The sequence below is a fragment of the Bos javanicus genome, chromosome 28, assembly GCF_032452875.1.
Source record: "Bos javanicus breed banteng chromosome 28, ARS-OSU_banteng_1.0, whole genome shotgun sequence".
Taxonomy (NCBI): domain Eukaryota; kingdom Metazoa; phylum Chordata; class Mammalia; order Artiodactyla; family Bovidae; genus Bos; species Bos javanicus.
The window spans coordinates 26,377,271-26,397,736 of record NC_083895.1 but is presented as its reverse complement, the minus strand read 5'-3'; the positions used below and the strand labels follow the sequence as shown (position 1 = coordinate 26,397,736).

The 20,466-nt window shown below is 36.9% G+C and overlaps 1 protein-coding gene and 1 non-coding gene across 5 annotated transcripts in view; one reads left to right on the top strand and one right to left on the bottom strand.

The window, feature by feature from the left end:
• Nucleotides 1-20,466, bottom strand: part of TET1 (tet methylcytosine dioxygenase 1) — a 133,646-nt gene that overhangs the window by 64,502 nt on the left and 48,678 nt on the right. The gene's annotated exons all lie outside the window — the stretch shown is intronic.
• Nucleotides 677-783, top strand: LOC133240792 (U6 spliceosomal RNA). Its single transcript, XR_009734390.1, has one exon. It is a non-coding gene; the product is annotated as a U6 spliceosomal RNA (small nuclear RNA).

The following is a 20,466-nucleotide window of genomic DNA, read 5'->3' as shown; positions in this document are numbered from 1 at the left end:
CCTTTTCTAAATTGAGCTTATACATCTGGAATTTCTTGGTTCACATACTGTTGAAGCCTAGCTTGGAGGATTTTGAGCCTTACCTCGCTGGCATGTGAAATGAGCACAGTCGTGCAGCAGTTTGAATAGTAGTTCTTTACTAATATGAGAATATTTATGTGCGACTTTCCTAGTGGTCCAATAGTTAAGATCCTGCATTCCACTGCTTGGTGCATGGTCTCGAATTTAGGTGGGGAATTAAGATCCCACTGTGGTGTGGCCAAAAAAAGATTAAAAAAAAAACGTTTGGAGAATTTTTATGTAAAGCTTGTTTGAGCTGCATCATAACAACAAATGTTTCAAAAGGATACAGGACTGGGTGAATAAAGTACCGTAGAATATGTCTGTACAATGGAATTCTAGGTATTCACTAAAGTAGCCTGTATTGCAATGACAAAATTTCAAAACATAGTATTAAAAAGGGCAGCTGAAAAATTACATATGATACAGTCCTCTGTGTGTGTATGTGGAAAGTGTTAGGGAGAACTATCTATGTAAGTGTAGATTCCGATCATCAGCTACCTTTATAATAAAGGTTGTAAAAATTCTAATTACATTAAAAATAGAAATAAAAATTCAGAAAACCACATCCAGGAAACTTCAGTATCAATAAACTTTCTATGAAAAACTGTCTTCAGTGCTCGCTTCAGCAGCACATATACTAAAATCGGAATGATACAGAGAAGATTAGCATGGCCCCTGTGCAAGGATGACACACAAATTCATGAAGGGTTCCATATTTTTATGGAATTTAGAAAGATGGTAACGATAATCCTGTATGCAAGACAGCAAAAGAGACACAGATGTATAGAACAGTCTTTTGGACTCTGGGGGAGAGGGAGAGGGTGTGTTGATTTGGGAGACTGGCATTGCTGAGGGCCTATATATAATAGCATATATGAAACGAATCGCCAGTCCAGGTTTGATGCATGATACAGGATGCTTGGGGCTGGTGCACTGGGATGACCCAGAGGGATGGTATGGGGAGGGAGTTGGGAGGGGGTTCAGGATGGGGAGCACATGTATACCCATAGGGATTCATGCTGATGTATGGCAAAACCAATACAATATTGTAAAGTAATTAACCTCCAATTAAAATAAATAAAAAAAAAAAAAGAAAAGACAAGAGTATATGTATATGGAAAAATAAAACAAATAATTTTTGAAGATAAAAAAAAAAGAAAGAAAAACTGTTTCATTCCAAAAATAATAAGTAAATAAAAATTAAGGACTTAATGGATATTTTTCACAAGAAGACAAACAGGTGGCCAGCAGGTACATAAAAAGAAGCTAATCATTATTCATTATTAAAAAAACACAAATCAAAACCACAATGAGATACTACCTCAAATAAAGTAGTGGCACTATTCAAAATAGTCAAGGTACGGAAACAACTTCAGTGTCTGTCAATTGATTAATGAGTAATGGGTACAAAAAATGTGGTATATATACAGAATGGGATTTTATTGTCTTTCAGTTCAGTTCAGTCGCTCAGTCATGTCTGACTCTTTGCAACCCCATGAACCACACCTTGCCAGGCCACCCTGTCCATCACCAACTCCCAGAGTTTACCCAAACCCATGTCCATCGAGTCGGTGATGCCATCTAACCATCTCATCCTCTGTCGTCCCCTTCTCCTCCTGCCCTCAATCTTTCCCAGCATCAGGGTCTTTTCAAATGAGTCAGCTCTTCGCATTAGGGGGCCAAAGTATTGGAGTTTCAGCTTCAACATCAGTTGAATCAGTTCAAAATCAGTTCAAAATCAGTTCAGGACTGATTTCCTTTAGGATGGACTGGTTGGATCTCCTTGCAGTCCAACAGACTCTCAAGAGTCTTCTCCAACACCAGAGTTCACTGATTCCTAGAATGTTGACATTCACTCTTGCCATGTCCTGTTTGACCACTTCAAATTTGCCTTGATTCATGGACCTAACAGTCCAGGTTCCTATGCAATATTGCTCTTTACAGCATCAAACCTTGCTTCTATCACCAGTCCCATCCACAAATGGGTGTTGTTTTTGCTTTGGCTTCATCACTTCATTCTTTCTGGAGTTATTTCTCCACTGATCTCCAGTAGTGTATTGGGCACCTACCGACCTGGGGAATTCATCTTTCAATGTCCTATCTTTTTGCCTTGTCATACTGCTCATGGGGTTCTCAAGGCAAGAATACTGAAGTGGTTTGCCATTCCCTTCTCCAGTGGACAACATTCTGTCAGACCTGTTCACCATGACCCGTCCGTCTTGGGTGGCCCCACGTATAGTCTTTAAAAGGAAGAAAATCCTACCATTTGCAACAACATGGATGAACCTAATGGGCATTATGCCAAGAGAAATATGTTACACAGAGAAAGATAAATATTGCATGGTATCATATATATTTATGGAATCTAAAAAAAAAAATCAAACACAGAAACAGAGTAAAAATTGATTTGTAGGAGCTGAGGCATGAGAGAAACAGAGAGAGGTTGGTAAAAGGGTACAGGCTTTCAGTTATACAATGAATAAGGTCTGAGGTCCTAATGTATAATTTAGTAACAATAGTTGACAACAATGTACTGTATAACTGAAATTTGCTAAGAGAATGGAAGGCTTTCCAGGTGGCTCAGTGGTAAAGAATTTCCCTGCCAACGCAGGACACTTGGGTTCAATCTCTGGGTTGGGAAGATTCTGAGAAGGAAATGGCAACCCACTCCAATATTCTTGCCTAGGAAATCCCATGGACAGATGAGCCTGGTGGGCTATGATCCCTGGAATCTCAAAAGAATCAGAACGATTTAGTAATTAAAAGAACAACAACAAGAGAGTAAGATTTACATGTTTTCAGAAAGAAAAATGAAAAAGAAAGGTAAATCTATGAGAAAGGGAAAGATAAATCCATGCTAATTAACTCAATGGAGGGAATACTCTTCACATTGTACACTTTAAGTAGCTTGCAAATCTATTTGTCAATTTTTTTGTGGTGGTGGAGGGAGAAAGCTACACTAGGTAATCTGTGGGATCCAACTAGTTTCGTGACCAGGGATTGAATCTATGCCCTCAGCAGTGAAAGCTCAGAGTCCTAACCACTGGACTGCCAGGAAATTCCCTTTATTTGTCAATTATACCTCAATAAGACTGGAAAAAAATCTCAGTAATAATTTTTAAAATGAAAATAATGTAATCACTTAAAAATGTCAGACTATAAAGAATAAGGATTGATAATATCTAGAGGTGATAAACTTGCTGCTCTTGGTTTAAGTTTAAATTTAGAGGAAAATGACTATCAAAAATTTTTAATTTACACCTCAGGTACATTATTTTTGTTTACACTTTTCTGGAAAATCTTTTGCCCATCTTTTGCATTTCAACTCACATTGCTTTTAGGATTGTGTCTTGTGAACAATAGATCATTTATATTTTGTTTTATTTATTCAGTCTGTGGGATTTCTTTTAGGTTGGGTCTATATTTGTTAAATGGGTCATTTTTCTTTTCTTTTACTCTATTAATTTAAAAGACAGACTATTTTGATTTTATGACTGATTCCCTTTATGTCTTTAAACTCTTAAATTTAAGAGTACTATTTAAAGGATTTAAGAGTAGTGTCTTTAAATAGTACTCTTAAATCCATATTTCTCAATTTATTAAAATCATGATAGAAATCTACTTACTCTGACCCAACAAGAAGTACATAAATTTAATATTACAAGAATGAAGCCTCAAAAAAGTAATATAATACAATCTAATTTTTATAAAACCATAATTAATGTTAGTGTAGTTATAGGAACATAAACCAAATGTTTATTATTTGCTATGGAATTAGTGACTGGGGAAACATTCTTGTAATGAGAAAAAAGTAATTTTATTCAAGAGAAAAAATTTTCTTTCAACTACATGCTCATCTCCCTCCTATGTATTTATACTATAGAAATTTACCCTTAAGAACTATAGTATTGAAGATGCATGCAGGAATGACAAAACTTTATATAGACGAGTAAAGAAATGATTATGCTAAGGGCAGGAAAGAAATTTCCTCTTGGGGGTTGGGAAGATGATGAGATGTTAGAATGATATGCACAGATGGTTGCACTATTGGCAATATCCTATTTCTTAACCACTTGACTGGTGATTGACTATTCTTGTACTAATTCTGAACTACACAAATGTCTTACATGACCTCTGCATGTATTATTTCAGAAGTGAAATTTAAAAAGCATATGGCAAAATGATAGCGTATGATACCACTCTGTATATATGCTTTTATAATGTAACAAAAGTGATTTGAAAGAATATGAGACAAAAAAAAAAAAAAAAGAATATGAGACAAATGTTAATAATGTCCATCTGGGTGAGTTGGAGGAGGCTCTTAGTCCATACAAACTCTATGTATACATACTCTATGCATACATACATATGTATGCTCTTATATGTAACAAAAGTGATTTGAAAGAGTATGAGACAAATGTTAATTCTGTCCATCTGGGTAAGTTGGAGGAGGCTTATAGTCCACAACAAATAAATTTACAATTAAAGGAAAAGATACTTAAGTGTCTGCTTGGACACATGTTATTTGAAATAAAACATTAGCACTGGCATTGCCATCATTGTTTCAAATACTTCATAGGGCAAACAAAATGTCATAGATGAAAATGAAGGCATTACAAGGAAATGTAGACATTACAAAAAATAATAATAATAATTTAGAAGTCATTTAATGATATACAGGAAGGCACTGCATTTTCCCCTTTCCTTTTAAGTATTTCTTTAACAATTAGAAACAGGCAAATTCAAATCTACAGCTCCATTACTTTTCAAAGCCTCATAAACATCTTAAACATAGAATATAAATCAAATAAAGGAAAATGAACACAAGAATAAAACCATAAATCAGAAAAAAGATTCTGAATTTTACAGTTTCCAAAAGACTGGTGTTACATGATGAAAAGGGAAATCCTTAAGGTTTAATATCATCCACTAAGTATGGTTGTAAAGACTGACAACCAAATATAAGGCTTTTAATAAAAGAAAATGAAAAGAGCACCAGAAAATGATTTCCTAGTCTGTGAACACTGATGGTTTTTTGTTACTGCTGTATTTTTCTCACCTCTCTTTTAAGGATTACAAAGTCACAACTTGACCCTAAATTTACCTCTCTGGCAAGCTGCCAGCTAGCCCTTAGTGGTCTGTTCCTAAACCAGTTTGATGCTTGCTAACAAATGAGATGACATCCATGGAAACTAATGGGAGTTTTGAGAACACAAGGCTCCAGGCAGGAAGAAACCTCAGCAGATGTTATACATTTGGACATTGATAATGAAGCAATTCCAACAAGGTCTCTGGGTATTCTACTTGCAAAAGTGATTCAGACAAATCAGCTTGGGGATGAGCAATCAGAGGGACTAAAGACTGGATTAAATATGGTTAACAAAGGACTTTTACCAGGGACAAGCAATACTTGTCTCATAGAGATTCAAATGATATCTAAGACCTTTTAACTAATAATTAATTTAAAAACAGCAAAGAGAAAAATTTTAGCCAGTAATAAATGAGACTAATGCTACAAACTACTAAAAGGGAAGAAAATTTCACTGATTCCAAAACAACATAAAAATGTGATAATCATTTCAAAACATACACATATATCAAATTATCACATTACACACCTGTATGGATCACAATAAACTGTGGAAAATTCTGAAAGAGATGGGAATACCAGACCACCTGACCTGCTTCTTGAGAAATCTGTATGCAGGTCAGGAAGCAACAGTTAGAACTGGACATGGAACAACAGACTGGTTCCAAATAGGAAAAGGAGTACATCAAGGCTGTATATCGTCACCATGCTTATTTAACTTATATGCAGAGTACATCATGAGAAACGCTGGGCTGGAGGAAGCACAAGCTGGAATCAAGATTGCTGGGAGAAATATCAATAACCTCAGATATGCAGATGACACCACCCTTATGGCAGAAAGTAAAGAGGAACTAAAAAGCCTCTTGATGAAAGTGAAAGAGGAGAGTGAAAAAGTTGGCTTAAAAGCTCAGCACTCCGAAAACGAAGATCATGGCATCTGGTCCCATCACTTCATGGGAAATAGATGGGGAAACAGTGGAAACAGTGTCAGACTTTATTTTCTGGGCTCCAAAATCACTGCAGATGGTGACTGCAGCCATGAAATTAAAAGACGCTTACTCCTTGGAAGGAAAGTTATGACCAACCTTGATAGCATATTCAAAAGCAGAGACATTACTTTGCCAACAAAGGTCTGTCTAGTCAAGGCTATGGTTTTTCCTATGGTCATGTATGGATGTGAGAGTTGGACTGTGAAGAAAGCTGAGCTCTGAAGAATTGATGCTTTTGAACTGTGGTGTTGGAGAAGACTCTTGAGAGTCCCCCTTGGACTGCAAGGAGATCCAACCAGTCCATTCTGAAGGAGATCAGCCCTGGGATTTCTTTGGAAGGAATGATGCTAAGTCTGAAACTCCAGTACTTTGGCCACCTCATGCGAAGAGTTGACTCATTGGAAAAGACTCTGATGCTGGGAGGGATTGGGGGCAGGAGGAGAAGGGGACGACAGAGGATGAGATGGCTGGATGGCATCACTGACTCGATGGACGTGAGTCTGAGTGAACTCCGGGAGTTGTTGATGGACAGGGAGGCCTGGCATGCTGCGATTCATGTGGTCGCAGAGTCGGACTCGACTGAACTGAACTGAACACCTTAACCTTGTACAGTGTTATATGTCAATTATATCTCAATGCAGGGTGGAAAAAATTATTTAAATAAAAAAATAAAGTTTGATGTTTTTGTACAGTAAAATAAATAAACACAAAACAAGAAAAATAAGTTTGTTAAAAATAATATATTGCTTCATGGAATTATCATGGAAATAAAGACAAGTGTAGAATTCATCTGAAAAATATGAAAATGTCTGGCGGAAATAAACCCAAAGCTGAAATTCTAAAGAAGTGATAAAAAAGGATTTGCAGTGGCAGTAGGCAACAAATCATAAAACAATGTACTTGGTACTAGGAAACACAATGATACCAGCAAATACAATCATCTCCTTTACACATCCCAAGAAAAATTCACCTTGAGCTAAACTTACACATCATTATATGTAGTTCTAAGAAGTGAGAACCCAGCTACATAAAAATAGTGGAATCTTTCATGTCTGGCATTTTAAGATTATTTACATTGAAGTTTTATACATCTTACCCTTTGCCTGCAGTGCCAGCTGGGTTTTACTAATTATGGGACAGATACACCAGAGGCTAACCATGCTCTGATATAAAACCCTTACTACACAAGCTTAGTGGCTAAGTAAGTTATGAAGTGGCCATCTGTGTTTTCTGCTTAAGCTGCTGAGAGGATCTCAAGGTTAGAAGAGACTTTCAAGGGCACGGAGTCCATCTAGTAAGGCCAAGCACCAACTATCTGCAATTCCTCTATCAAGCAATCCACCAACCTCTGCTTAAGTGCAAACAGTAACAAGAAACTGTCCAGTGTGCCGTTTCGTCCCACCCTTCATCCATCAGTCCTACTTCATCCTGGGAACCTGATATGGCAAGTCTCCCTTAAGCCTTCAGTTATATATCAGTGATGGATTATACTCCACAGAATAGAACAAAGGGCTATGAGTCCTTTCTTTAGACTGAAGTAGCCATACACTTTCAAGACTATCCAAATTGCTCTCCAGAAAGATAGTGGTAGTGCTCAGTGGCTCAGTGTCTGACTCTTTGAGAACCCATGACTGTAGCCTGCCAGGCTCCTCTATCCATGGAATTTTCCAAGCAAGGAGGCTGAAGTGGCTTGCCATTTCCTACTCTAGGGGATCTTGCTGACCGAAGGATCAGACCCACGTCTCCGGCATTGGCCGGCGGATTCTTTACCATTTCAGCACTTCAGGGAAGAAGGAAGATAGTACCAATGTATTTTCTCACAGAGTGCATAGACTGTCCCATTTTAAGTCAAATTTTCCATATTTTCTGATCATGTTCTTTTAGCTTTCCAAATTCATATGGAAAGGAAAAAAGATAGAATAATGTATACTTTTCAACTTATTATAGAGGCTGACCATTTAAAACTTATTTCTTGGACATTTATATTTCTTCTTTTGTGAAGCTGACAACTTACTATGTTTTTTTCTCCTTTATTTTAAATTTCCAGGCACCTCTATCGTTCCCCATAACATCATAAATCTTACTGATGTTATTTGTAAGTGCTCTTATTTACAACTACTGTCAGTATTATCTGATGTAATCTACTTTAATTAGAAATTTGAACTCTTTTTAGACCAAGCATGAGGTTTTTATGCTATCAGGAAACATCTTGAACTTCAATTCCTCTTTTCTATGTTCTATTTATGTTTTAATCTAAAGATTAAAGGCCAATAAACAGCAGAGCTACAGGATAAATTGTCTCCTCTCTACAGTTAACAAAACTAAACACAAACTCTTACAAAAAAAACTTACGTCACCTTTAACTTTATTTTTTTTCATAGTTATTATAGGCTTAATGTTATCTGACATTATATAACATCTTTATAACCTATGCTGCTGCTGCTGCTAAGTAGCTTCAGTCGTGCTCGACTCTGTGAGACCCCAGAGACAGCAGCCCATCAGGCTCCCCGTCCCTGGGATTCTCCAGGCAAGAACACTGGAGTGGGTTGCCATTTCCTTCTCCAAAGCATGAAAGTGAAAAAATAAAGTGAAGTCACTCAGTCATGTCCAACTCCTAGCGACCCCATGGACTGCAGCCCACCAGGCCCCTCTGTCCATGGGATTTGCCAGGCAAGAGTATTGGAGTGGGTTGCCATTGCCTTCTCCGTTATATAACATCTTTAAAAAGATAATTATATAACATCTTAAAAAATCTGTGTTCAATCAAATATGTTTACTTTAGCAATAATTATAATGATGAAAAAGCAGAAGCCAATTATTTCTCCTGAACAATAATATTTTCCTGACAATGCTATTGTAATTTGATAATGCTACTATTTTAGGTAATATATAGACTATTATTCAAAAATAAATTACAGTAAGACTTTCCTGGTGGTCCAGAGGCTAGGAATCTGCCTGCCAGTGCAGAGGACACAGGATCAATCCCTGATCCAGGAAGATTCCACATGCCTGGGGGGACAACTAAGCCTGCTCGCTGCAACTACTGAATTCCTGCACCTAGAGCCCATTCTCCCCAGCAAAAGAAGACACCAAAGGAGAAGCCCTTGAACCACGACTAGAAACTAGCCCAAATGCAGCAACAAAGACCCAGTGCACCAAAAATAAATAAATAATAAAATGTTTAAAATGAATACATTGTTATAATTAAAGCAGCTATTATAGAGCCATTTAATGGGTAACAATTGACAAGAACACAGCTATAACTAGAATGACTAAATAAAACAACTGACAAGCCAAATGTTGGAGAAGATGCAGAGCAATTAATAGTCTCATAATTTCAGTGGAAGAGTCTTAAAATATTAAACATACATCTACCCTACAAGCAATTCAAATTCTACTTATGCAAGACAAATGAAAATATATGTTCACACCCAGAAAAAGCCCTTGCATAAGAATGCATTGGCCTGAATGTAAAGAAATTGGATCTTTCATACACTGGCAGTTCCTCTAAGAGTTAAACATAGAATTAACATGACTGAGCAATTCCATTCCTAGGTATGTACCCATGAGAAATGAAAACATGTCTACACAAAAACTTGTAGTGAATCCACATATCGGCATTGTTCAGAAGAGCCAAAAAGTGGAAATAACTCAAATGGACCTCAGCTGGTGACTGAGTAAGTAAAATACGCTGCATGCATACAATGGAATATTATGCAGGAAGAGAGGAAGGTACGTGCTACAACATGGATGAATCCTGAAAGCATTATGTTAAATGAAAGAAACCACTTATAAAGTATGATCCTTTTTCTGTGAAATACATTATTTGGGGGGATAAGGAAAAGGTTCTAAAATTGATTGTGGTGATCCATGCACAACTGTGAGTACACTAAATACTCCCAGAAAAATATATTCTATAAAATTCAATATGTGAAAAAATTATAGAAAAGGCAAAATCAACCTACGGTTATAGAAATAAACCCAGTAGTTGCTTGGAGGGGGAGCAGATTAACTAGGAAGAGGTGCTGCTGCTGCTGCTGCTAAGTCACTTCAGTCATGTCCGACTCTGTGCAACCCCATAGACGGCAGCCTACCAGGCTCCCCCATCCCTGGGATTCTCCAGGCAAGAATACTGGAGTGGGTTGCCATTTCCTTCTCTAATGCATGAAAGTGAAAAGTGAAAGTGAAGTCGCTCAGTTGTGTCCGACTCTAGCAACCCCATGGACTGCAGCCTACCGGGCTCCTCCGTCCATGGGATTTTCCAGGCAAAAGTACTGGAGTGGGGTGCCATTGCCTTCTCCAGGAAGAGGTGCTAGGATGACAGAAAAGATGGATGTCTTACTGTGCATTCATCAAAACTGGTTAAGTAATATTTTTAAGACCTGGGTATTTCACTGTATATAAAATACATTTCAAAAATAAGGCTAGGGACTTTCCCAGTGAGAGTCAAAGTTTTATTCCCTCACTCATGCAATCCCATGGATTGTAGCCTGCCAGGCTTCTCAATCCATGGAATTCTCCAGGGAAGAATACTGAAGTGGGTCGCCATTCCCTTCCTCAGGGGATCTTCCCAAAGCACGAGGTATCAAACTTGGGTCTCCTGAATTGCAGGCAGATTCTCTACCATCTGAGCCACCAGGGAAGCTGGTGGTCCAGTGATTAAGACTTCATGATCCCAGTGCAGGAGGCCTGGGTTCGATCCCTGGTTAGGGAACTAGATCCCACATGCCACAACTAAAGAGTCTACATGCTGCAACTAAGACCTGGCACAGCCAAATAAATAAGGCTGTTATTTAATGCCCACAAAACTACTAAGAGGACCTACCCTTCAGATGTGAGAGTAAGGAGGATTAAAGAAGGGAGGGACAATGAATATAAAGAACATTTTTCATTTTCTTCATATATTTCTTCTTTTTTTTTTCTCTGTTCCTCCAAATTTATTCTTGTGCAAAGACATGCTGGGGCTTTTTTTCTTAAGAGCTTATGTTGTATGTTCTCTTCCCCAGGTCACCCCTCTAGTGGCTGCAGCCTTTCTCTCCCAGTCACCTGACTCATAATTGGCAGGATGTTTTGCGGGGTCCCAGCCACTTCTGGCATGGGAGGTGAGTATGGACCATGCTGGGCCTAGGGACCCAGAGGGCTAAGGCTTTGAACCTGCAGAGGCTGGGGGTTGCTGGCAGGCTATAAGTCCCAGGGGGTGGCCAGGGGCCAAGAGACCTCCTCCAAGTGGGGTCAGCTGGATGCAGAGATGACAGCTGTAGTGTGGCTGGACTTCTCTAGTATCTCAGAGTCCCGAAGCCAGGTAGATAGTTGAAAAGCATGTGACAGACCTTGTATGCCCACAACCATGTCATAAGCAAGGTGTGGTCACTCAGCTATAGGGGCAGTAGCTGAGCAGGAGGGGTGGAATGGAGCACCAGGCCTCACATGCAGCCCCAGGACCCAGAGGCCTGTGCTCTGCTTGGGTCCCCTGCAGATTGAGGGGGCCCTGACCTCTGATAGAGTCCCCTGTAGACTGAGGGGGTCCTGTCCTCTGCTTGAGTTCCCCACAGATTGAAGTGTGCTGTCCTGCTCACATCCCCCGCAAATTGAGGGGGGACTGTCCTCTGCTTCTTCATATATTTCCTTCAAGATTATTCTTTTTTTGTAATTTAAAATTAGTTTAAATGAGTTCATTGGATTTCATTTTAAATCATACTGATGTTTGTATTTTCTTGCTCAACAAAATTTTGACTACACTTTAATATTTGTTTCAGATCATTAATTGTACCTTGGGTGCTAGTATACTTTTCCTGCTATTCTGATAATCTATAAATATCACCTGGACTTAAAGTTTTATAATTTATACACACCCTGAAAGATGATTAATGTAATTTATTTCCTATCTAGCTCACAATCAATAACAAAAAAAATTTTAATGCTACTTTGTCCTAGATTGAGGGAATAAGCTGTTACTGATTGACTGGTTATCTTCTATTTTACTTTGTCTCCACTGAGTTCCTCTGAGTCAGACTTCTCTCTTTGCATTGAGTTTTTTGTAAGATAGGGTTGTGTGGAAGATAAGAGTGGAAAGGGCAAGATAAAGAAGGAATGAAGTCTGAGTCACATTCTCTTCCAATCCTAAACCTACTTAGCCTCATCATCTTCTCACTTCCATTTTTCAACATCCCAGATACTTACTATGCCCATATTTGATCATATAGTGACCAGAATCCAACTTTCTCAACCAAAATGAACCATTTGGTCACACTGTGCAATAGGACGTTAAATAGTCAGAGGCATTTTTCATTATTATTGAAAAGCTTCCTTCATTTAACCTCCAAAACTTAAAATATGTGCCATTATTATGTCCAAAGGAAAGTTAAGATGACTTAAAGATAACCAAATAAAATGTTCAGCTTAAAATGAAGTCCATCATAATTATATCAGTCAAGAAATTTGAATGGATACTAAAAACTAAGAAGTAACAGAATGCTTACACAGACTTAAAGCATCTCTACAGGAGAAATTTATTACAGAAGGAATAAGGGTAATTTAGGAGAAACTTGGCAGATGCCACCTTAACCAAGAGATCAATGTTAAGAACATAGTTATGGAACAAACTGACATCATGTGCTTTCAGATATAAATTCACTGAAAAAAAACAAAAAAACAAAGAACTTCGCTGGTGTTTCACTGGTTAAGAATCTGCCTTCCATGTTGATGTATGGCAAAAATCAACACAACACTGTAAAGCAATTATCCTCTAATTAAAAATAAATAAATTATTAAAAAAAGAATCTGCCTTCCAATGCAGGGAACGCAGCTTTGAGCCTGAGCCCGTATGTGTACTAGAATGAAGACCTAGCACAGGCAAAACCAAAAACAAAACAACCAACAACAACAATAAAAACCAAAGCACTGCTAACTCACTTCTGTGGCATTCTTGTTAAAAATGCACAATCTGAATCTAATCATGAGCAAACATCAGTTCAGTTCAGTCGCTCAGTCGTGTCTGACTCTTTGCGACCCCATGGACTGTAGCACGCCAGCCTTCCCTATCCATCACCAACTCCTGGAGCTTGGTCAAACTCATGTCCATTGAGTCAGTGATGGCATCAAGCCATCTCATCCTCTGTTGTCCGCTTCTCCTCCCGCCTTCACTCTTTCCCAGCTTCAGGATCTTTTCCAATGAGTTAGTTTATCGCATCAGGTGGCCAAAGTAATGGAGTTTCAGCTTCAGCATCAGTCCTTCCAATGAATATTCAGGACTGATTTCCTTTAGAATGGACTGGTTGGATCTCCTTGCAGTCCAAGGGACTCTCAAGAGTCTTCTCCAATACCACAGTTCAAAGGCACCAATTCTTTGGTGCTCAGCTTTCTTTATAGTCCAACTCTCACATCCATTCATGACTACTGGAAAAAATTGAAACTTTAACTAGATGGACTTTTGTTGGGAAAGTAATGTCTCTGCTTTGTGATATACTGTCTAGCTTTGTCATAGCTTTTCTTCCAAGAAGTAAGCGTCTTTTAATCTCATGGCTACAGTCACCATCTGCAATGATTTTGGAGCCCCCCAAAATATAGTCTCTCACTGTTTCCACTGTTTCCCCATCTATTTGCCATGAAGTGATGGGACCAGATGCCATGATCTTAGTTCTCTGAATGTTGAGCTTTAAGCCAACTTTTTCACTCTCCTCTTTCACTTTCATCAAAGGCTCTTTAGTTCATCTTTGCTTTCTACCCTAAGTGTGGTGTCATCCAAAAATCTGAGATTATTGATATTTCTCATAGCAATCTTGATTCCAGCTTGTGCTTCATTCAGCCCGGCATTTTACATGATATACTGTGCATATAAGTTAAATAAGCAGGGTGACAATAAACAGCCATGACATACTCCTTTCCCAATTTGGAACCAGTCTGTTGTTCCACTGTTGCTTCTTGACCTGCATACAGATTTCTCAGGAGACAGGTCAGATGGTCTGGTATGCCCATGTCATTAAGAATTTTCCACAGTTTGCTGTGATCCACACAGTCAAGGCCTTTGGCATAGTCAATAAAGCAGAAGTTTTTCTGGAACTCTCTTGCTTTTTTGATGATCCAGCAGATGTTGGCAATTTGATCTCTGGTTCCTCTGCCTTTCTAAATCCAGATTGAACTTCTGGAAGTTCATGGTTCACTTACTGTTGAAGCCTGGCTTGGAGAATTTTGAGCATTACTTTGCTAGCGTGTGAGATGAATGCAATTGTGCGGTAGTTTGAGCATTCTTTGGCATTGCCTTTCTTTGGGATTGGAATGAAAACTGACCTTTTCCAGTCCTGTGGCCACTGCTGAGTTTTCCAAATTTGCTGACATATTGACTGAAACACATTCAAAGCACATTCACAGCATCATCTTTTAGGATTTGAAATAGCTCAACTGGAATTCCATCACCTCCACTAGCTTTGTTCGTAGTGATGCCTCCTAAGGCCCATTTGACTTCTCATTCCAGGATGTCTGGCTCTAGGTCAGTGATCACACCATTGTGATTATCTGGGTCATGAAGGTCTTTTTTGGATAGTTCTTCTGTATATTCTTGCCACCTCTTCTTAATATCTTCTGCTTCTGTTAGGTCCACAACATTTCTCTCCTTTATTGTGCCCATCTTTGCATGCAATGTTCCCTTGGTATCAAATAAACCCATATAAGAGACATTCTAACTGAGGTATACTCTTTGAAAATGTCAGGCTGACAAGACTAATGAGATAGAACAACTGAATGCAATTTATAATCTGAAAATTATTTTTGATATGCACTGCATTAAGGACAGATGGTGAATTTTGATCAGTAGATGGTAATAGTATTGTATCAATGTTAACTCCCAATTTTGATTATTGTATTATAGCTATGCAAGATGAGGTCTTTGTTTATAGGAAATACAAACTTTAGTATTTAGGGGTAAAGAAACCTCATCTTTACAACCTCAATTTCACATCTGAAATTACTCTCAAATAATTTAAGGGGGAAAATCTACATGAGAAGACATAAAACAAATAAGATAAAATGTTAACATGAGTAACCTAGGTGAATGGTATATGAGAATACTTTGTAGTATTCTTACAGCTTTTCTGTTGTTTGAAATTATGTCAAGGTATTTTTTTAATTTTAATGAAGCTAACAAGAATGAAGTAGGAAGATGAGATGCTTCCTCATTTTGGAGTTGAGCATATTACATGGTTTGACCAACAAATACTACTGAATTTTCTTAGTTGAAAATCAAAATAGAAAATTCTGGCCATGGGCAGCACATAAGTTAGTCTTGACAGACACTTTTTCACTAGAAATTATACTGAGAAGTTAGACTGTCCCTTATATAACTATGGCATGTCATGATGCACAGTATCTTAGAAAACATGGCCCAGGTAACTCAGCTTTCGGATGGTTCCAACTTGTTTTAATGAAGTGATCAAATATCAGAGGCTTTAAATAAACCCTGGATAGCTGGATTAAATTTCTGATGAAATGTTCTAACCTGCAGTGCAGCTATTTTATACTGTCTGTTAAGTGAGACATAAACGAGATTTCAAGTGTGCTGAGTGACAAAAATCATTGTTTTGAAATAGCTTCCTTTTGTTTTAATCTGCAAATAACATTCAGAATTTTGTAAGTTTCATCAATAACCTGACTTCAAGCCAATAATAGTAGCTTTACAAGTGCTTCTCCATGGCTCTATAAATACCTCTGCTTCTTTTTTTATTTTTCATTTCTTTATTTCAGTTAGCCAATAATTAAGGCATCCCTTTCTCTTCCACTCCCTGCTACCACTTGGTATAGATGTGGCAGGTCAATTTAATCTCTGAGTTTAGCCAACCACATTTAGTTTTCCAATCTGCTAATCTCTTCTAATTAAGAATTTAGGATCCAATCCAGGAAGCATTGGACAATCTCCAACAAAGGCCCCAATAGTTAATGTAGATTGGATAACCTATCTGAAACCTGAAATTTATTGTAATTTACCCAGATGACTTGATCCTCAAATCAAAACATTTTACAAAAATGTGAAGAAAGAGAAGTAGTGTTCAAAATCACCAATGAAAAAACACTTACACACACAATGGTGGGAAGAGGAGATAAAGGAGTGCAAAGAGGCAAGACAACCAAATCCAAGACATGATCTAAGATTACAGGCTGGATCAGGAGGAAACACCTAAAAAGGATTTGTGGGGAGGGGAAGAACAATTGAGAAGATTTTTAAAGGGACAGTATCCTCTGAATCATTAAAGGTCTGCAGTATGATCATTGTATTGTAGTTAAGGAGAGGCATGCTGCAGTATTTATAGGTAAACTGTCACATGGCTCAGCAAAAAAAGAAAGAGTACTGATGCACAATGTGTTATTCTTTCATCTTTTTTGTAGGTTTGATTTTTTCAAATAAAATTTGAAGAATTAATCAAATTAAAAAAAATAAATATATATATATCCTGATTTCCATAGCAATTCATTATCAATACTACCCAAGACTGGCTTGATGATTTCAGAAAGTGGTTTTCCTTACATACCTAGATGTCACTATAATAATTTCAGCAGTTCAGACCTAACTGACTAAAGTTAGGCCATAAAATGCATTAATTCAATCATTCATTAAACCAACAAGTATTGAGTTGTAGGTAGAAGGTATTACACTAAGACCGCAGAACATAGAGTTAAATGCTGCTCTAAACTTAAGAGGTTGACAATCTAGCTTAAAGAATAATAAAAGCAACTAAAAATCTAAACACATCAATATTCTATAAAGGATTTTATTTGATATTAACAGTCATAACAAAAACAGTCATGATGTTGACAGCTATCATTTAATGAACATCCACTCTGTGTGGGATAAATTTAGTAAAAATTAAAATTAGGTAATCTGCTAAACAACCCTGTGGATTAGTTATTGCTCCCCCTTTAAAGATAATGAAAACAGTTCTCAGAGAGTTCAATTAACTTTCTCTCAGTCAAGCACCTGCCTTTGGGTACTGTTGATACCACAAAAAAACACACAGTTTAAATTTTAAAATTAAAAAAAAAAATTTTTTTTTTAATGAAAAGTAATCAAAAGCACTAAATATCTTACCATATCAAAATTTAAATACTCAGGGACTTCCCTGGAAGTCCAGTGGTTGTGTCTCCATGCTTCCAGTGCAGGGAGCACAGGTTCCACCCTTAGTAGTGGAGTACTATAGTGGAACAACTGCATCTTAGTAGTGGAACTAAGATCCCAGAAGCCAAGTGGCAAAAAGTCAAAAAATAAACACTCAAGAAAATTTCAGATTTGTGTTTTCCGTTATCAGAGAAGTTACATCTAAAATAACATTAGTTAAACTTATTTCAAGAAATGGACTAAACAGTTATTAGATTTTCCCCCTTTCTAAAGTAGAATGAATACACAAGATGATAAGTATGAATAAAAATATTTTTCCAAGAAAAAAATATATTCAGATATTTAAGATATTTAAACTTTGTGACAATTGAGTGAGAATGTTCTCATGTGATTCTTATCTAGAAGAAATCATGCTTAAGGCACATAACTTGCAAACAACACTATAACTTATATCCTGTTTCAAGTGCTCATCCTAGTCCACATTTTTCTTTGCAGCTGAGGCTTTTTTAATCTGTTAATTTTTAATTGATGGATAATTGCTTTACAGTATTGTGGTGGCTTCTGCCAAACATCAACATAAATCAGTCATAAGTATATGTATGTGCCCTCCCTTTTGAGCCTCCCACCACCTCCCTCCCCATCCCACCCCTCTAAGTTGTTACAGAACTGTCCCTGAATCATAGGGCAAATTCCCATTGGCTATATTACATATGATAATGTATGTTTCCATGTCACTCTCTCCATACATCCCACCTTCTCCTCCCCACCACACCGTGTCTATAAGTCTATTCTCTATGTTTATCTCCATTGTGTAGCTGAATTCTATAATAGAAACTAATTATCAACTGTGAGATTATATTTCATACAGATGATATTCTAGTCTTTATTATAGAATTATTGATTCTATAAAATATATACATATAAAAAAAGGGGGAAAGAGAAATTTAATATTTTCAAGGTTTAAAGTCTTCTTTCTGATACTTCTCATTTACAAAAAGCAGAAATGACATTTTTAAAAAGAAAGGAAAGGCTTTGGGGGATATAAAGAAAGTGAATACATTGGTAAAAAAAAAAAATACACATTTTCCTAAAGGCTCACTTAGTATTTTTAGTAGGATAAATTATATTTTTAGATTTAATAATAATACCACTGATTGAGAAATTTCTATGTGTCCAGCTATCCTAAGCAATGTAACATGCATTAAATAATTTGCTTATGTGTATAACTATCTTATGATCCTATGTGTATTTTTGTGTACTAAATTTAAAATTAAACAACACACAATATAATGTTTAAAATAAATAATTTTGTTATTTAAACATAACTAACTTCCTAAACTAAGTTTATTATTTAACATCTGGTTCTCTAAAACCATGAAAAGAACCTATGCTTTAATCAAATTCATATATCACTAAATTATAGACATAATAAAACTGTACCATCTCTTAAATTTTTTCAAGTGCAGAAAGTCCTGTTTTTAGTTCAAAAAGGAATAAAAGTTAGTATTTAAAACTATGAAGCACAAGAACAGGTTAAAGAATGACACTATAATCTTCTTTCTCTGGAATAAGCCAACTACAGTGGGCAAATCTTGCCATCACATCTTTAAAAACGTATTTTTATGACACACTTTGAATACTGAAAGGCATTCCATTATCAAATTAACTACAACTTGAAGATGATTTCAGACACTAGTAAGGTTTTAACAAAAATTTAACTAACAGTTCCTATCTTGGCTCTTTTTCCCTATCTGTTGAGATGATATTTTAGCCAATACATGGAGAGCTATACAGTAAAGAAGGCAGACATCTGAAAACAGTACGAATCTAGCACTATCAAAACACAAACACATTATCAGATGAGCATAAGGATTCAAGACACAAAGCATATGTTCTTTTCTGAGCTCAGAAGAATTCAACAGACTTTTTTTGTAGCCTGAATGAAATTTTCTTCAAGCCTATTTACCCTACTTGGCTTCTATTCACTCTCATTCTGTTTGGGATCATTCCTAGAAATTACAAAATGGACATGAGTCTTGAATCACTGGAAATGTTCGTGTTCCAGTGATAAATGAATGACTTGACTGTGTGTGAGTTGGCTTAGTGAGAACTCAGCCCTGAAATCAGTCTCATCATCCCTGGGCAAAATGTTATGTTACAATTTCTGGATATGCAAACCAGAAGCCCCATGTGTGCCTTTGAGCGTGTGAATAAACATTGATGAATGAGCACACATCTTTGATAGTTTTTGCCAGCACATGACATAAGGAGGAAAATAAGGACCATGTGTTATTGAATCATAAAGCTACATTCTTAAGTTTTATATGATCACCTTATATGCTAAGATTATCTTCTTCCAAATTGTATGTTTGTGGGGTTTTCTTTTGTTGTTTTTTTTTTTAAGCTGGTATCCCTTTGCGGATACTCTTACCACTCACTCTGAATTTTTCCCTCCTGATGGTCTGTTATATTCAGATGTCTGGGATTCCTTGCCTGGGACTATGTAAGTCATAGGACTTCCCAGGGGTCTAGTAGTTAGAATTCTGAGCTTCAGCTGCACAGGGTAAAGGTTCAGTTCCCTGGTCAGAGAACTAAGATTTCACATGCCATGTGGTGTGGCCAAAATTTTTAAAACAAAAACGAAACACAAAGAAACTATCACTATGCCTCCCTATGCCCCCAATAACCATCAAGATCACTATAGGATGTCACTAAAATTTGCAGCGTGTTGCTGCTATAAGTCATATAAAGTTACTTTATAACTAGACTTAAATCACTTTACCAATGATTTAACCAACTGAAACAAAGTTGTAGATAAGTGTGCAGAGACAAAGCTTTAGTAACCTTGTTATCTTTCATTTCTAGTAACTTAATGAGTTTTTAAGATAAACAAGGTAACTCAATTGTATCTAATTTGGTACTTTTGAACCCTCACTAGTATATGTAACAATTTACAAATGAAGGAAATAGTTTTCAAAGGTACCAAGTGAATTTCCCTAGGGGGTGTTTTGCTCTATCTTGGAAAATTTTTTGGTTTGTTTTTTTCCCTCAAAGTATATACCACAATTTGTAATTTATTAATTTTTTTTTTTTTTTTTTGCCCTCAATCTCTTTGAGGGCAGGGATCACTTTGGACTTATACACCATTGTAGCCCAGCATTTAGTATGGGCTAAAAAAGTATCGACTGAATGTTAATAATACTGTTTTTCAAGAAAGAAGACTC